Source organism: Molothrus aeneus, chromosome 4, assembly GCF_037042795.1.
Source record: "Molothrus aeneus isolate 106 chromosome 4, BPBGC_Maene_1.0, whole genome shotgun sequence".
NCBI classification, from domain to species: domain Eukaryota; kingdom Metazoa; phylum Chordata; class Aves; order Passeriformes; family Icteridae; genus Molothrus; species Molothrus aeneus.
The window spans coordinates 52,406,704-52,423,645 of NC_089649.1; positions in this window are offsets into that span (position 1 = coordinate 52,406,704).

Genomic DNA, 16,942 nt, shown 5'->3' on the forward strand with positions numbered 1-16,942 from the left:
TTAAAAAAAAAAAGCTTCCTATTATTATAAGACAGCAAGTGATTAGTGAATTACATGAGTAATATGGATGCTGTAACCACCTACGTATTCATATCTTACTGAGAAATGTCAAAAGATGCAGCAAAAAATTATTCCAAGTCAATTTCCTTCCAGTTCCCAGTGTCCTACCCAGGCATAGTAGCTGACAAAGTTCTACTTGCCAAAAGCTAATGATAGCTGGTATTGTGTTGGACCAAAAGAGCCATCATCATTTTAGCTAAGGTTATAATGACTCTTCTTGCCATAACAGTTCACAGTTGGCAGAAGACCTACAGCAACTGGATCTTTCTAACAAGATATTCTCATGTATTTGTGTCAGCTCCATATTCCCTACTTTACAGGTTTTTCTTTACTTGGATGTCTTGCTTTCAAGTTAAGCATTTTTGCAGTTTACCTTTGTTTTAGCAATTTATAGCTGTCCTGGGCATGTATCCCAACTCTCAGATTGAAATGCTATTGGGAGAGATATGAAGAAAATTCTTCTATCAATCTTTCTGTAAAAAAAATTAAAAGAAAATAAAAACATTTTAAAAAAGTCCTCTGCTTAAGTACTGTGTAAGGATGGTGAAACAAAGATGGTGGGCATGATTGGCATATTTTCACTTATTTTAATTTATTCCTGGTTAGGATTTGGATCAGTATCTCTGACAAGAAAACTCTTGGCAGTGTGCACTGTTACTCTGCAGCAACTATTGCACTTAATTTTAGTTAAAAATGGAAATTATTTAGATGGAATACATGCTGTAATATCAAATTCAGGTCAATAGATCATGTCTGATGTTACCAACAATTATTCAAGAACCTTAAAACACCAAAGCTTTTTAGTTACTGACCACCTGGTATTTTTAAAGCCCAGAGGGAATTTTACTTTAACATCCAAATGGCTTTTTTAAACACATTTCTCACATTTTCCACTAGCTTTTTGTTCAGATGTTGAAGCAGCAAATACAAGATTGTTGTCACTTTGACAAGTGTATTACATTCTCAGATACACATGAATTCCTACAGCAGAGGTGAACAGGCAAGCAGTTATTCTGTGACAACAGTACCGATAAAAGGGGGTGAACAAAATGACTCTGTCTGGATTTTTGCCTGTGTACTGTATATATGCTACTGATTTGTAGCAGGGTATGCAAGGAGCCTGTTAGGCTGTCCTTACTACCCTAAGTGTGTATTTTATTTTCTTTTTCCCTATTTTTTTTACAATTGTTTTTTCTTGTTTCTGCACATAGAAACAGGACTCCTCTCTTAATTCACACATCAAGACAGATAATATTTGTTCTGGTTTTTTATAAATGCTCTCTGTTATTGTACTAATACTTAGTTTTCCAACAAGAAATCAGGATTTCTCTTTCTATATGTAAATCATTATTTACTTTCATAGCATGCAGCTGAACAATATGAAACAAAATATTTAAGAAACCTTAAAGTCAGTGCAAATAATTGACCCTTTGGAAAATGGCCTGGGGTTGTTTTCCTGTACAGCAGTTATAGAAATATCAAGGTTAAGAGTTTATCCCTCACTCTTAACATTGTATTTTCACTTCACTGTTACTCCATTGAGTAACTGGATAAAGGTGAAGCTTGAGGAGTGACAAGGAAGGTGACTCTTACAGGAGAAATTGATGTTAGGGTAGAGCTCTCTTCAGTCAGATTAATGGCTTGAATCAATGGATTTGAGATGTCCTTCTGTACCCAGAAATTCCTGCAGTTTCTGGTGTCCTTTTATCTCCATGTTTTGCTGCAAAATTAAAACGTATTTTGAGATAACTTTTTTGGAGTTTGCAGACCAAATAAAGGACATAGATGCCAAACCAGCTGCAGTTTCAGCAAAACAGCTGGAAAAAATCAATCCCCAATGTGTAATTATTTAAAATAAATAAAACTAGATGTTATCATTGCTGTTGTGACTTTAAAGATTTATTGTGCAAGCAGAGTCCAGCAATGTTTTTTCACCGTATCCTCTCTATTTTGACAACATTTGGTAAGATAGAAAAGAATCAAATTACTTGCTTTAAAATACATACTGGCAATAATTTACTGGTATGAAAACATTGTGAAATATATTGCAAAATATTTTTCCAAAATACCCAGTGACATGAAAATACATGAAGATAATTCACTGGCTGTGACAAAGGGTTAATAAATTCTAATGCCCTAATATAAGATTTCTTCATAATCCAAGTATGGAAAGCAGAAATTGCCTTTCTTAATTTCCCACAGCTTTAAGAGTAAAAAAAAAAGTGAATATTTTTAAGAGAGAAAGATGTTCACTGGCAGAAAAATAAAATGATAGTTTGAAAGAACCACAGTATGTGTTAGGATAAATGGTCTGATGCTTGAAAACATTGATGCATTTATTAGAACATCTAATTAAAAACTACCATTGAAAAAGACTAAATCATGTAAGAGAATCTGAATCATATAAATTGTTCTTCATGAAAAATAAACCTACAAATTTTAGTTTCAGAAATACAAATTATATAGTGAGAGACAGTCTTTTAATCTAGATTTCCAGATTTATAAGAGAATTCACATATTAGTATGTGACTCATTCTCTTTGTTAATTGTCAAGTTGAACTCAAAATGTAAAAAATTTAATTCCTGGCTCTCACTGTAGAAAGGAGACTTACTGCAAAGATATATTCATTTTATTTCAAGTAAAGTACTGGTTTCTTCAAAGATATTATAACCGTAAGGGATAAGAAATGAAAACAAACAATATGATCAAACAGAGTAGATCTCAAAAAGGCACTTTCAAATATGTATGTCCTGGTGGAATCTATACCCTTCATACAGGAAGACAAGCAAAACTTTTAAGAATGGGATTCACCGAAGCAATTCCCTCGTTATCAAAAGCTGCCTTAAGTTGTAAGCAGGAAAATCCTTCCTCTAGCTTCTGGCAACATTCCTCCTCTTGCAGCCCAGAATATCCTTCACCTTCTTTATTTGCAGGGACACATTGCTGGCTCATGTCAAACTTTGTGTCTCCCAGGGTCCCCCAAGTTATTTTGCCAAGCTACTTTCTAGCTCCTTGGTCCCCAGTGTGTACCATGATGCTACTTGCGCACAGGTGAAGGAATGTGCACCTCCCTTTGTTGAACTTCAAAAGGTTTCTGTCAGCCCTTTTCTCCAGCCTGACAAGGCAGCCTGACCCTCTGGTGAATCAGCCACTCATCCCAGTTTTGTGTCATCCCCAAATCTGCTGATAGTGTGCGCTACCGCATTATTCAGATCATTAATGGAGATGTGGAACAGGACTTGACCCGGTGCTGATCTCTAGGATACATTGCTAGACACTCATCTCCAAGCAGAATTCATGCCTCTGATAGGTTGTTTGATGGTTATGATCCCAGATTCTAATCTGGGTTGCAGACCCAGAGACTTTCTCTTAAAACCCAGGTGTTGAAGAAAATCTACTCCTCTCTAGTGCAGAGGTAAAATTTGGATTCAGTTTTTTATTTTCCTGCATTTTTTAAACCTCTTTAGATTTTCATAAGGATACTTACTTAGGCCATAGACTTCTATGGTCCACAACCTTAAGGCCTGTGATTAATCAAGTTTGCAAGCACTGATTAAATGCTGATTTAAATGGGAGAAAAAATGGAGGTATATATGTTAAGGCAGATAACTGAGGAAAAGCATCATGAGGACTTTGACATCAAGTTGCCAAAACTCTAAAATATAAACAGCTGAAATAAAGGTAACTGGAACTGATGAGAAAGAAAAAGCTAAATAAAAAAAGCTTAATAAAAAAGGATCACAAAATGGCATGTTCTATAAAGACAGCTATTATTCTGAACTCACTTTCTGGAAGAGAGGAATAGCACATAAATGTGTATAAGATGAGAAATCAAATGAAAAATACATATTGATAAACTGTACCAAAAATTATAGATTTTGACAGATTGGAGTTACTGTGAGAATGACTGACTGGAATAAGAATTACTGAACACATAAATAGGATTTTGTATATGTGTCAGTCTCAGATTTTCTGCTATTTTTATTTTATTCCACTGTGTAGAATGTCTTGAATGACCAAAATTATCTGAAGCAATTTAAAGACCTATTTAGGAAGCAGTTTATAAGGTGGAGTGAAATTTATGTTGAGCAAACTTGAAAGGCTTTGGAGGTTTGATTTAGATAAGCATACAAAGTGTGAATATTTATTTGAACCTATTTAACTTCTTGTAGCTTGTTTTTATTCTGTATCCAAATGACTCTTTCAAAGCTATATTGGATGAATATTTGTAATAAGAAAGAATATATTAACAGCTTTTAAAGTGTTTGAACTTGAGCTGGAAGGAAATGTTTTCCTTTTTGACAGTGAAGTATTACTCTATATCTGTGAAATACTGATATGTCACAGAATCCCAGAATCCCAGAATAAACTTAATTGGAAAGGATCCACAAGGATCATCAAGTCCAGCTCCTGCACAGCACCATCCCCAAGGGTCACACCATGTGCCTGAGAGAGTTATCCGGAAGCTTCTTGAACACTCAGGCTTGGTGCTGTGGCCCCTTCCCTGGGGAGCCTGTTCCAGTACCCAAACACCCTCTGGGTGGGAGCCTGTTCCAGTACCCAAACACCCTCTGGGTGGGAACCTTTCCCTAATACCCAACCTATATCTCCTCTGACACAACTTCAGGCTGCACCCTCGGGTCCTGTCACTGGTTACCCCAAAGGGGAGATCAGTGTCTGCCTCCTCCTCCCCTCACAAGGAAGTTGTAGACTGCAGTGCTGTTTCCTCTCAGTCTCTTCTTCTCCAGTCTGAGCAGACCAAGTGACCTCAGCCACTCCTCATACAGTTTCCCCTCAAGGCCCTTCACCACCTTTGGTGCTCTCCTTTGGCCACTCTAACAGCTCTGTGACCTTACACTGTGGTGCCCAAAACTGCCCCCAGCACTGGAGGTGAGGCTGTGCCAGTGCAGAGCAGAGCAGGACAGTTCCTTCCCTTGCCCAGGTGGTGATGCTGGGCCTGATGCCCCCCAGGATAGGGTTGTCCTCCTGGCTGCCAGGGCACTGCTGGCTCATGTTCAACTTACCAGTGACCAGGACCCCCAGGTCCCCTTCCATGTCACTACTTTCCAGCATCTCATCCCCCAGTCTGTACATACATACCCAGGTTCATCCACCATCCCAGGTGCAGAATTCAGCATTTTTCCTTGCTGAAATTAAGAGATTTTTGGGGATCCAGCTGGAACAGCCGATCCCACACAGTTTCAGGGTCAGCTGGGAGTTGATCATTCTCACAGTCATGGTCCTGCAATTCAGGGTACTGAGACCCCTTTGGTCTGTCATTTGTGTTGCAGGCAGGGGTAAAGAATGCATTAATCACCTCTGCCTTGTCCACATCTGTGTTTGTGAGGTGATCATTCTCATCCTGTAATGGCCTGAGGTACTTTTTACACTGCTTGTTGCCATTAATATACTTGAAAAAACTCCTTTTTATTTAAGTCTGCCAGAATTCTGGCCAACTTCAACTCCAGCTGAGCTTTGGATGCATGAATTTTCTCCCTACAGTGGCAAGCAGCATCTCTGTACTATTCCTGTGTCACCTAACCTTGCTTCCATTGGGCATACACCTTCCTCTTTTACTTTATTTCCAAGAGAGGATCTCTGTACAGCCAGAGGAGCCTTCTGCCTCATCTTCTTGACTTGTGACTTTTGGGAGCTGCCTGGTTCTGTGCCCCTAGAATGTAATGTTTAAAAAGTGACCAGCACTGATGGATCTCAGCATCTGAAAAAACATTTTCCCTGGGGACTTTATTTACCAGTTCCTTGACCATGAGGAGAAGTCTGATCTCCTAATTTCCAGAGTTGAGGTTTTGCTTGCACTTTTTCTCCTGTCAACATGGATTTTTAACTTGCCTTCTTTGAGATCACTGTGGCCAAAATGTCTGGCAATCACAAAATCCTCTCTGTTGATAAGAAACAGGTCAAGAAGGACATCTTTTTGAGTTGGCTCCCTTAGGACCTGTTTCATAGAGTTGTTATTCATGCTTTTAGGAATCTTCTGGCCTGGTTTGTGCCAGCTGTGTGATGCTCCTTGTTAATTTCTGCCAAGTTGAGGTCCCTCAGTAGGACAAGGACAACTGGCTTGGAAGCTTCCCTTAGCTCCTCAAATAAGATAGATATTCATTGGTGTCATTGTACTGGGTAAGAGGTCTACAGCTGATTCCCATGATGTCATTCACATTATTTGTTTGCCCTTCATTCTTATCCAGAGGCTCTCTGTGCCATTGCCAACTGTGTCATAAAGATAGGAAAAAAATTTAGAAAACTGGATGGAGAGAAATAGCATACCATCACATACTGAAAAGGGGAGGAGAATTACCCAGGGTATAAATAGTGTGGGCTCAAAGTCACTGTCTTATTTTTTATGGGCTATGAATGTTGCTAATTTACCATGGAATTAATCCACAATAAAAAGGTATATCTCTCAAAACTAAACTTTGAACAAAAATACACATGAAAAGTAATATTGAAAAAGTTTTAAGAGGAATTCTTGCAGGTATTCACAGATAGGAACATGTCCTAAAGATTAAAAAAACACCAGTATATAGAATTAACTGAAGATAAGGCTATTTATGTGTGCTATATTGAACATCAGTTGTGGAAAAAGGTTTAGAAACTATTTTAAGAGATCAAGTGAGACAATACTTTGAAGGACTCAGGTTGATTAGGAGAAGAAAATATGGGTTTAAGAAAAAAAGAAATTTATGCATTTGTGATTTTTTTCCCTTATAAAGAAAACCATTGTTGCTTCTGAGTTGAAGAGAGAAAACTGAAACTTTGCCATTTGAGATATTTACAAGATTTGCAATATTTGCAAGATTTACATTACAGGTGTAAAAGTTTTATATTAATAAATAACTGAAAAAATAGAATTATTCATTGGCTAAAGGACAATTAAGAAAGCTTTCTACTAAGTGTGAGAGCTTCCCTAAAATCTTTTGTCCATGCAGACATTTTAGTGTATTAAAAGACTCTGAGACTAGCTCAGCCTCAGCAGGACCAAAGAGAAGCACAAGGATAGACATGAGCTGTTGAGGTTAGGGAATGAGACCTCTCATCTCATTTCATCATTTCTAGAGTGAGAAGACAGAGATTTACTTGAATCTGTTACCAGAAAATTGTATTGACTCCTTTAAACTTCCTTACTTTTGAGAATTTTCAGTAGGTTTTAGCTTGTGTTTGATATTCAGCAGTCACCCTTCAAGCTCAGTGATTGAGGAGATGTCATGTTGTATTATTTCTGTTTCCTGAGTAGATGAGCAAGTGAGGAATGTTTGTGTGGTCTGCTCAGTCATGCTGCTACAACTGTTGGACCAAATGAACATAAATTGACTTTGTGCCTAAAAGATTTTGGCTTTCTCACTTCCTTGCAAAAAGTAAAGGACAGTTACCACATGAAATCTTGTATTGTTTAGATGTGTTAGACCATGTTGTGGAAGTTCACAAATTATTAAAGTTGAACTTCAGTTGTCAAATTAGCAAAGCTTAAGAACAGGGTTTGTGTTCTATTTTCCTTATTTTTCTAATTATGTCTGATGCTTAAAAATCCACATCCTTCTTTTGTAAATTCCCTGTCATAGGAAACAAGGGAACAAAAAAAGGAACAGAGCAGCAGAGCACCAAAGCAAACACAAAACTCTAAACCTGTAGAGACAGAAGTTGTATGTAAGTTCTGCTATGTGCTGAAATAATGGTCCACAGCAGGGGAGAAATGAAACATTCAGGCTACAACCTTCCAAGAGTATCTTAATCTAATGTTGGAATAACATGATGTTTAGTGAATGCAGCTTTATTCCTTGTTCATTTGTCATTTTATTAAGTTCAATGTATATCTAGGTCATGTATCATCTGGTTTTGTTCATAAAATGGAACTTAAAAACAGTTATTGACTCTCTAGATAGTGTTCACACCAGCAGACACATTAACAATTGTATCCTTTAACTTAAAATGTCCATCTTGCACCAACACATAATTGGAAGAATACACGTTAGAATGGAATTATTTCTTTTCCAAACAGAGAAAAATACCCAATCACTGATGATACAAAATGGTGAAGGTATTGAGATAGAAAACCCACAGCCTTGTTTCTCTTGTGAATTATGAACAGCAGAGACATAAGTCAGCATATGTTTTATCTAGAGAGAGTTCTTACTGTAGGGCTATCAGCTATCCAAGCCTCTATTTACTTCTAACACTACATAGTTTGCAAATACTACTGGCTTGTGTGATTTTCATCTTTTTCCCCATTAATGAAAAATATTTTCAGCTTTCAGAAGCAAGGATTTTTTTTTAATGAAAGAAAAAGGTTGCCTTGCCAGTCCTAAGCATACTAACACCATATCATTACAGCAATTATTAGTTTAAGAAAATAGAGCTCCAGGAGGGACAAGTTTAATACATTAATTTATTAATGTTTATAGTTTAATACATTAATTAATTAAGTTTAATACATTTTTAAAAATTTTCTGTATTACTGTATCAGTATTAATTTGCAAAAAACTGATGGCAAAACTTGCTATTCTCCCACATTTCACAAGAGCAGTTGGGGGATAGAGTCTGCAGCCAATATGCTTTAATCTATGTGGAAGTAAAAATGGCTTTTGTGTCTGTCTAACACAGAAACATTATAGGCTTGGCTTTTTTTCTTCTGAAGGATTTTCATTAGGAGTTCAGAATAATAGGTCAATGTTCAAAATATCCCACAATTGCCATGCATTTTTCAAAGATCTGGCTTAGGATTGAAATTGTGTAATAGTAGTGTAATGATAAGCTCACTTCAATCTTTCAGGGTCATCTTTGCTGTTTGGCAGGTCATTTGCAGAACTCATAGGCATGAGTGGTTAATGTAAATCAGAATATAATTTCATAATGAAAGGAAAATTCAAGAAAATTAGGAGTTTTACATGAAGACAATTTTTTGGCAAGTGGTTTTGATTATATATTTTCAATTCGGAGGGTTTTTTTATAATTAGCATCAGATATTATTTATTATTTCTCCAATAAAAGAATTAGCTATGAATCCTACTTTTTAATTTTTTTTCCCCTCTTACATAACTACATTTTTTAAATTTTAGAAACATATATATTGTCTAGTTTTAAATTTGTATTTCTTTTAAGATTGAACAGAATTAAGCAGCCAAGATATTCAGTAAAAGAAAAAAACCCCAGATAGCTGGGTGTCACTTCTGTGTTATTGGTATGAGAAACATTTGCATCTGTAGATCTCTTCGGATCAATTTGCATGTTAAATAAAAGAAAGGATTGATAGCTACACAGATATTCTACAGATGGATGTTTGAAATTCAACAATTATGCATTTTATTTTGGTTTTCCTTTTTGCTTCTTGTTTCCATTGTTTTGGCTTTGTTATTTTTTGTAATCATGAGAATCCATAGCATTGTTGTTAAAGACACGGATAGATTTTAATTTATTTTAAATTCCATATAATATTGAAAAGGAGACAGAGAGATGGGCAACAGCTGTTGGCAAGACATATTACAGTATATTTTACTCCAAAACCAAGCAGGTAGTATAGGGAAAACATGATGAGAAAAGCTAGACAAGTTGAGTATACCTATAAGCTATAAGAAATTAACTTTTCCTGATACATCAGTTCTCTAAGAGTGATTGCAGGATGCAAAGACTTCTCAGTGTGTTGGCTTTTATGGTTTAGTTTAAGAAGTTAAACAATTTGTAGAATTGGTATAATTTTTTTTTTAATTTCCATTTGATATTCATAGGATACCATTCAAAAAAGCTGTATGAATGAATGCTAAGTCAAGAATTTTGCTGTTAATACTTAAATAATGACTACAATGCAAGTATTTTTGTAATTATGAAAGCTTCATTTTGTAGAGAAGTATCTGAAATGTCCCTTAAAAGCTCATTTCAAAAGTAGTTTCTGTTTGGAAAGTAGAAATGTGAACCAGGAAGAATGATTGTCTAATAATTGTAATCATAATTAACTCTAGTTCTCAGTTTAAATATATTGAATATAATAAATAAATTCAGTTATATAGCCAAAAAGTCATCTTAATTTTAGCATTATGTAAAAATTGCCACATTGAACATTGTCCTTAAAATTACAGTTCAGCCACATTGATTTGTTCATATAATTAAGAAACAGATAAAAGCAAAAGATGCAATTCTAAATGCAGAAAATAATTTCCCAGGATTATATGACTGTCTTGCACCAGTTCACTGTTGTGCTGGGCTTATGTGGCCTGATTTTGATTACAGAGGGAAGCTGCCAAAAGCTTCCCCCATGTCCAGCAGAGCCAAAACCAGACAGCTCCTGCATGGATGTGCTGCTGGCCAGGGCTGAGCCAATCAGAAATGGTCATAGCACCTCTGTGATAAAGGAGAAAAAGGTTATTGCACAGGACTAAGTGCAGTCAGAGAAGAGCAGGGTGAGAATATGTGAGAGGAACAACTCTGCAGACACCAAGGTCAGGGCAGAAGGAGGGGAGGAGATGCTGCAGACGCTGGAGCTGAGATCCACGTGCAGCCCACAGAGGAGACCCATGCCAGAGCAGGGGGATGCCTGAGAGGAGGCTGTGCACCCCTGGGATGCCTGTGCTGGAGCAGGGTCCTGGCAGGGAGCTGCAGACCCATGGAGAGAGGAGCCCATGCTGGAGCAGGTTTGCTGGCAGGACCCATGACCCTGTGAGGGACCCACTACAACTGTTTCTTTATTTTACAAAAAAGCTGCAAATTATTATCTCTTTGTTTAAATAAACTCCATGGGGAGGGCTGTGTGTTTTTAAAAGCTAAAGTTATTCTAATGATTAGACCATATTCCCCATGTAATTTATTCGATTTTATTGGAACTTTATGAAGCTATGTAGAAAAGCAGAATATGTGTAGTTCTATTTCTATCTTTCCATCAGTTTTCACATTTAGAGGACTAGATGCTAGAGCCACCAAACTGAGGCTTGCTCCCAGCACTCCAGAGCAACTCACATATGGCAGTTATTGTGGGCTGACTGCAGATGGGAAGGTCACAGTCTAGTGTTACTTTCAAGGTGTTTTTTGAAGCTGAGGATCGAGTGGCAAGCCTGCTCATATTCCATTTTACTTACACTGGGCAAGGGGATCGCAGAGTTTTGAAAACCCCAGAAAACCCAGCTACCTACTCTGTTGAATGTTTTCCCATTACAGAAACTGTTGACAAAAGATTCAGGTGCACAAGATGGGTGTCAGGTATATGCCAGGAACAGAAAATATCAGAATTGAGGCTGAAGTTGAGAGGGTTCTCTGAAAGAGGAAGTAGTACAAAAGTGGTGTTGAATTTTCATCTACAACAGCAAATATACACAAGAAGTAGTCCAAAAATGGTGCTGAATTTTCATCTACAACAGCAAATATACACCAAGAGAGCCTGTGTGTAGTATGCCCCTGTCCATAATACTTCATGATCAGAAAGTCTCAGAAATAACTGAAAGCCGCCAGTGTAAGAATTCCATGTTGTATCGCAAAAATATCATGCTTTTGTATTTTATTATTTGGAAAATAAAGAAAGAGGTTTTGTGGAAATTTTGTGCCTCTGGAAGCAGGGAAGACACAATTTCCTTCACTCTCATTTTACTCTTCTTGAAGATTTTTTACTACATCTTAAGAAAGTGATGTAGTAATTCCTAATATCACAACTGGCAGGAATCCTTTTGTTCCTATCTACTATAGCCTGCACTCCTCCACAAGTGAGAAATTTAGAAAACTTATATTTGCAAGTGTAAAGAGTGTGGAATCTCCTGGGAGAGATGAAAGTTGTGTTCTATTAGATCCTGATGATGAATCATTACAAGTAGCAGAAAAAAATTATTCACTCCATTAAATTTTCACACACACTGTGTTTTTAATTTAATAAAAAACTATGTGAGGACATATAAAAATATGTTTATTATTTTGGAAGAGAATGAAAACTACTCTTTCAGAAACTAGTTTTGCTAGTTTTATAACATTAGTCATATTTTACTAGGTTTCTAGAATTTTAGGTGCCATACCTTAAATTACTAACAATGAACCCTGCAGAGGATACTTGTGTTTATAGTGCTATTTACTCTAATCTCTGTGGCAAACGAAACACTGACATAAAAAAAGCCACATTTCCATTTTTCATCAAATGTGTTGTTGATATTTAGAAGTAGGTGGGCACACTTCACATTTAGAAATGACCAGCTGGGTAATTTTAATGGCAAATACATCTCTGTGTGGTCTGCCATTTTCCAGGCAGAGCATTTATCCCTGTCAGCACTGCTGTGAATTTCAGTACATCAGCTAGACAAAACTGAGCTCAGTCTTTTACCTGCCTTGGGAAATATCCAACACATTTCTGATTTTCTCTTAAAATGCATCTGACTAGGATGGAGTGCATCTTAAATTAACAAGGATTCATCAAAGAATAGTTGTTACCACTCTGACCCCATGACTCTTCCACTCTGTACAAAGGTCACATTCCTTTGAAGCCAGCTGTTCCACAAAGAATCTGTGTGTCTGTGTGTGTGACAGGGCAAGTCTGCTCTTCTGACAGCTGTGGAAGGACACATGCATCAGAACTTTATTGACATGAAGCTGTTCAGAAGAATTTCTTGCCATGCTTTCATCTTACATAACAGATACATAATTTTGTTGTTTTGGATTCTTTTGTACAAAATTTGTTGATATATTCTTCTTTAATTGAATTTTACTTTGGACAAAAAAAGAAGATAGGTGAGTTATGCTTTGAAATACGTTCTCACAGATATACAAAACCACTTTTAATAATTCACATCAACGCATATTCCATGTATCCTCTGTATCAGGCCTAGGCATAAATCTAGCCCATATTGACACCAGGCTGCAGCTAAAGCCTTGCCTTTTCCATTCGGTTTCTTGTAAATAGCTGAATGCTGTGAGTGGTGTGAGCTACTGTCAGCATGAGGAGTTCCATGCAGGGAAAGAGAACAAATGCAGAGAAAGATCAAAAAATAAAATTTCTGATGAAGTTGAGTTGTTAGGTGCAAGCATGGATCCTTGCTGTGTAACTGTTATGGATCATTGCTCCTAAGAGCAGCAGAAAAAGTCTTAGCTAGTAGGGCCTCTTTGTCCCTCATTAGCAGAGTTCAGAGGTTAGGAGCTAGAAAAACCTTGAGATTCATTCCAGTTCTAATTGAATTTGAGTTCAGTTTGTTCAAAAATAGGAGTAAATTCTGTCCATGGACATGGATACTGGAAAGGGAGCAAGAGGGTGAAAGGATGTCTGTATCATTATTTTGATACTGAAGTACTTGAACTTCCACCTGTTGGTTTTGCTTCTGCATAATATAACAAGGTTTCTTTTTGTCCTTCATCACAAATCATAATATTTTCTTTCCTGGCCTATGGGTTGCAGAAAAAATAACAGAAAAAGAGCAATGCATCATTTGGGTCCTGCAGTGCTACAGAGCAGCATCAATTCTTGATTTATCACCTTTCATTAGATTGGAATTAAAAAAAAAATACAAATAGTTATGAGAAAATGGGATAAGACAAATGAAGGTGTGGGGAGTTGTAGTTTTTCCCTACATTCTTGGCTTCAGATATTTAGTATTCTGCCCATGGTTCCAGTCTTTTATCCTGCCTGCCTCCTGTTTCTTGTTTTTCTGGCATTCAGCCTTACTTTGGCTGAGCTGATAAGAGGCAGCTGGCACAAAGGCTTATTTGCATCTTTCTCCAGCTTTGCAGTGACTCAGTGTGGTAGGTAACAGCTATGGAGGTGGAAAAACTTGGGATAAACTAAGATTCTAGAGGAAATGCAGAGGTGAGAATAAGTAATTAGATGGAAAGCAAAGTCAGCATGGGCTACAGAGATCAATGTTTCTGAAAATACACTGTGGGGACAATAACACTCTTCAGACCTTCAGAGAAAGAGACTGATTCTCTGCAAAAATGTTCCAAAGAATGGTAGAGTAGATGTGGTGAAGGATAAGGGATTCATCTGGGAAAGAATTCTTAGGTTGGGTTTTTTTTTAGATTGTTTTAATCCTAATTAATAATCATAAAAGCAACAATACAATGATGGTCTTATTTTTCAGTTTATATTTGTATTTATTATAGAAGTAGTAAACATATTGAATAAATTTGGTAAATATATCTATGTTCAGTAGAGGAAAAATAAATTCTTGATATACATAGCAATTTGCAGTATTTTATAATCTGCAGTCTAAAATATTTTTTGTTTTCATTTCTGGTTTTGTTGGCTTTTAAATGAAGAAAGATATTTTAATGTGCCTACATTAATGATTTGTCTCTTTCTGTCTATGGTTTGCCCCTAACTCTATAAGTAAAAGCATGCATAAATGTTATTTAAACTCGTAAAAGTGTGGAATGTCCTAAAGAGCAGGAATTATTACAAAAGTAAATGCTTCAATAATGAAAAAAATGCACCCACATTTCTTACATTTCTCATATGATTTCTTCCTGAATTACTTATCAGAAGACAGGAATACCAAGAGCCTGGAAAGTTTGTTTCTAGTCATGATTTCACTTATCAAATCACTGCATAAGTTAGAAACATATTTGATTCCCAGCTGATTGCTAGTGTCCTTAGTTTTGACTGGGGATGCTTGTTTTGCAGATAGATGACAGAGAAATATTTAAGCAGAAGCAGAAATTGATCCCTTAAGATGACTAAGAATAAGCCTTATCTTATAGCAGGTTGAAATTGTATGAGAACATAAAAATGCTTCTCTAGATCAGATCAAATGGTCTACCCAGTTCAGTGACAATAAGATAGTGCTTAGGGAAGGCACACAAATCTGACCAATACCTGATGTTCATTTTTCTTATGCTTCTTCACAGCCATTGGATTAATGATCCCGGCTGGTCTCTTCATCATCTAGTTTTACAAGCCTGCTTCTGGGGTTTTTTTAAATCCCTTTTCAAAGCAGCCAATTCCATCTACCTCCACAATCTCCCCTAGAAAGAGATTCCAGAAAATTTCTGCCCCCTGTGCAAAGAAATATGTTCTTTCACCTGTTTTAAGGGATCTCCTGGTAGTCTCAATGGATGTTCTCTAATTATAGGGTCAGATAATTAGGTGACTAACTCTTCCATGTTCATCTTACCCATTTCATTAATTAATTTGAAACCATGATCTCACCTCATTCTTCTTCTCCACAAACAGAGGGGTGCATAGTTGTTTTCATTTCTCTGTTTGAGGAGGTGAGAAGCCCTTCATCACATCAGTTGCCCTCTTTGTGCTTATTCTGTCACCAGAAAAGCCTTTCTGAGATACAGAGAACAGCAGCACAGGTGCCACTACAAAACCTTCACAATTTAAAGCTTTTCAGAGAAAGGTACTGATGTTTCTTCCTCTCTCAGGAGAGGAAAAGAAAGATAGGAAAAAATTATATTTAATAGTCACTGTACTTAAAGCTAAAATTTGACAGTACTAAATGAGATTTGAGGAAGAGAACATAATAGAGCAGAAATAATTTTTAGTTTGTCATAAAACCTGTACAAAGTGTGATTATGTAGTTATTCTGATTGCACATAAGAATAGTTTTCCATGGATAAGCAATATATGATTACTCATATGAGAACTAAAGCTGCAGATTTTGTGCTTGATCTGAACACCCCCTCCTTCTGCATTCATGATAACTGCCAGTTATTTTGTCACAGAAAATTTTGGGATCAGACAGTACCACAATGACAGAAAGTGTATCTTGTACTTCACTACAGAGTAATAAGAGTCAGAGTATAAGTTGTCAGGATATCAAGAAAGGGTTTTGGAGTTCAGAAAGACTGTTCTCCTCAGAGACAGAGATGAGTGTTTCTGAGGTTCCAATATCTTCAAGTGATAAGAGTCGGGAAGGGCTCATACAACTCTCACAGTAATAGATGCTGTTATGGAACTGTCATTAGAAAATCATTGACATTCTAGCCTTCCCCTAAGAGTGTCTGATAATTTTAACGAGATCCTAAATAAGTTCTGGCATGAATAAAAATAACAGGGGTTCACATTACCACATGTGATTCTATTTCTGCAGTCAGTGGCTGAAAAAGCAAATTACACAAATAATTATGTATGCTATTATTTTGTCAAAAAAGAGTAAAAATCCAAACACTACCCCTCCCCTCCCCTCAAAAACCCCAAATCCTCAACCTGACTAGAAAATACACAAAAAACCCCAGCTTTTCTGAAGTATTTGACTTCCTGTGATCCATGACTGGAAGAAGGAAGCAAAAATGGGGTTTCTGAGGAATTTCAGAAGGCTTTGCTTTTATTGTTTCCTTGTACAAATATGACATTTTAAAATTATTTATAAAAATATCCTTCTTGTATGTAACATCTTCTCTGGATTTCCTTATTTATCAGAAAATCTTATGGATCGGACTACTCTTTCTTCATGACTGAAATTTTCATCAAGACTTCTGCATTGTTGCAATTCTCTCATGACACATTACTATGTTCTTTGCAGCACAGCATTTAACACGTGAGTGCTGAGACTCTTGTTAGGTGAAGATGATGTTTGGTCTTGTTATGTGTCAGGAACCATTTTTTTCAGTTTGCTGAATGCATTTTAACTGTTTTATTTCTGAGGCACGAATCTTTTGTCTTAGGTAATCTACTGTCTTTTGGGCTTAGATGGATTTTCTTGGGTTTTTACATAAACTTCATATGGTAATTTGCTGACACTTTTTGCACAGCCTGAGACAGAATGTTGTCACTTATTGTTTTAATGTTCTTTTCATCTTCATCTGTAATAATAGGATAAGTTTTGATTTTCTCCTGTACTGAAGAAAATATGACATAGTACCCTTCTTTATTTTTTTTCTGTAGCTCTTGCAGAGGAGGCAATTATAAATCACACAGGAGGCAGATAGACAAGGAATGAATTGTTCCACCTCACACAAGTCTAAGGT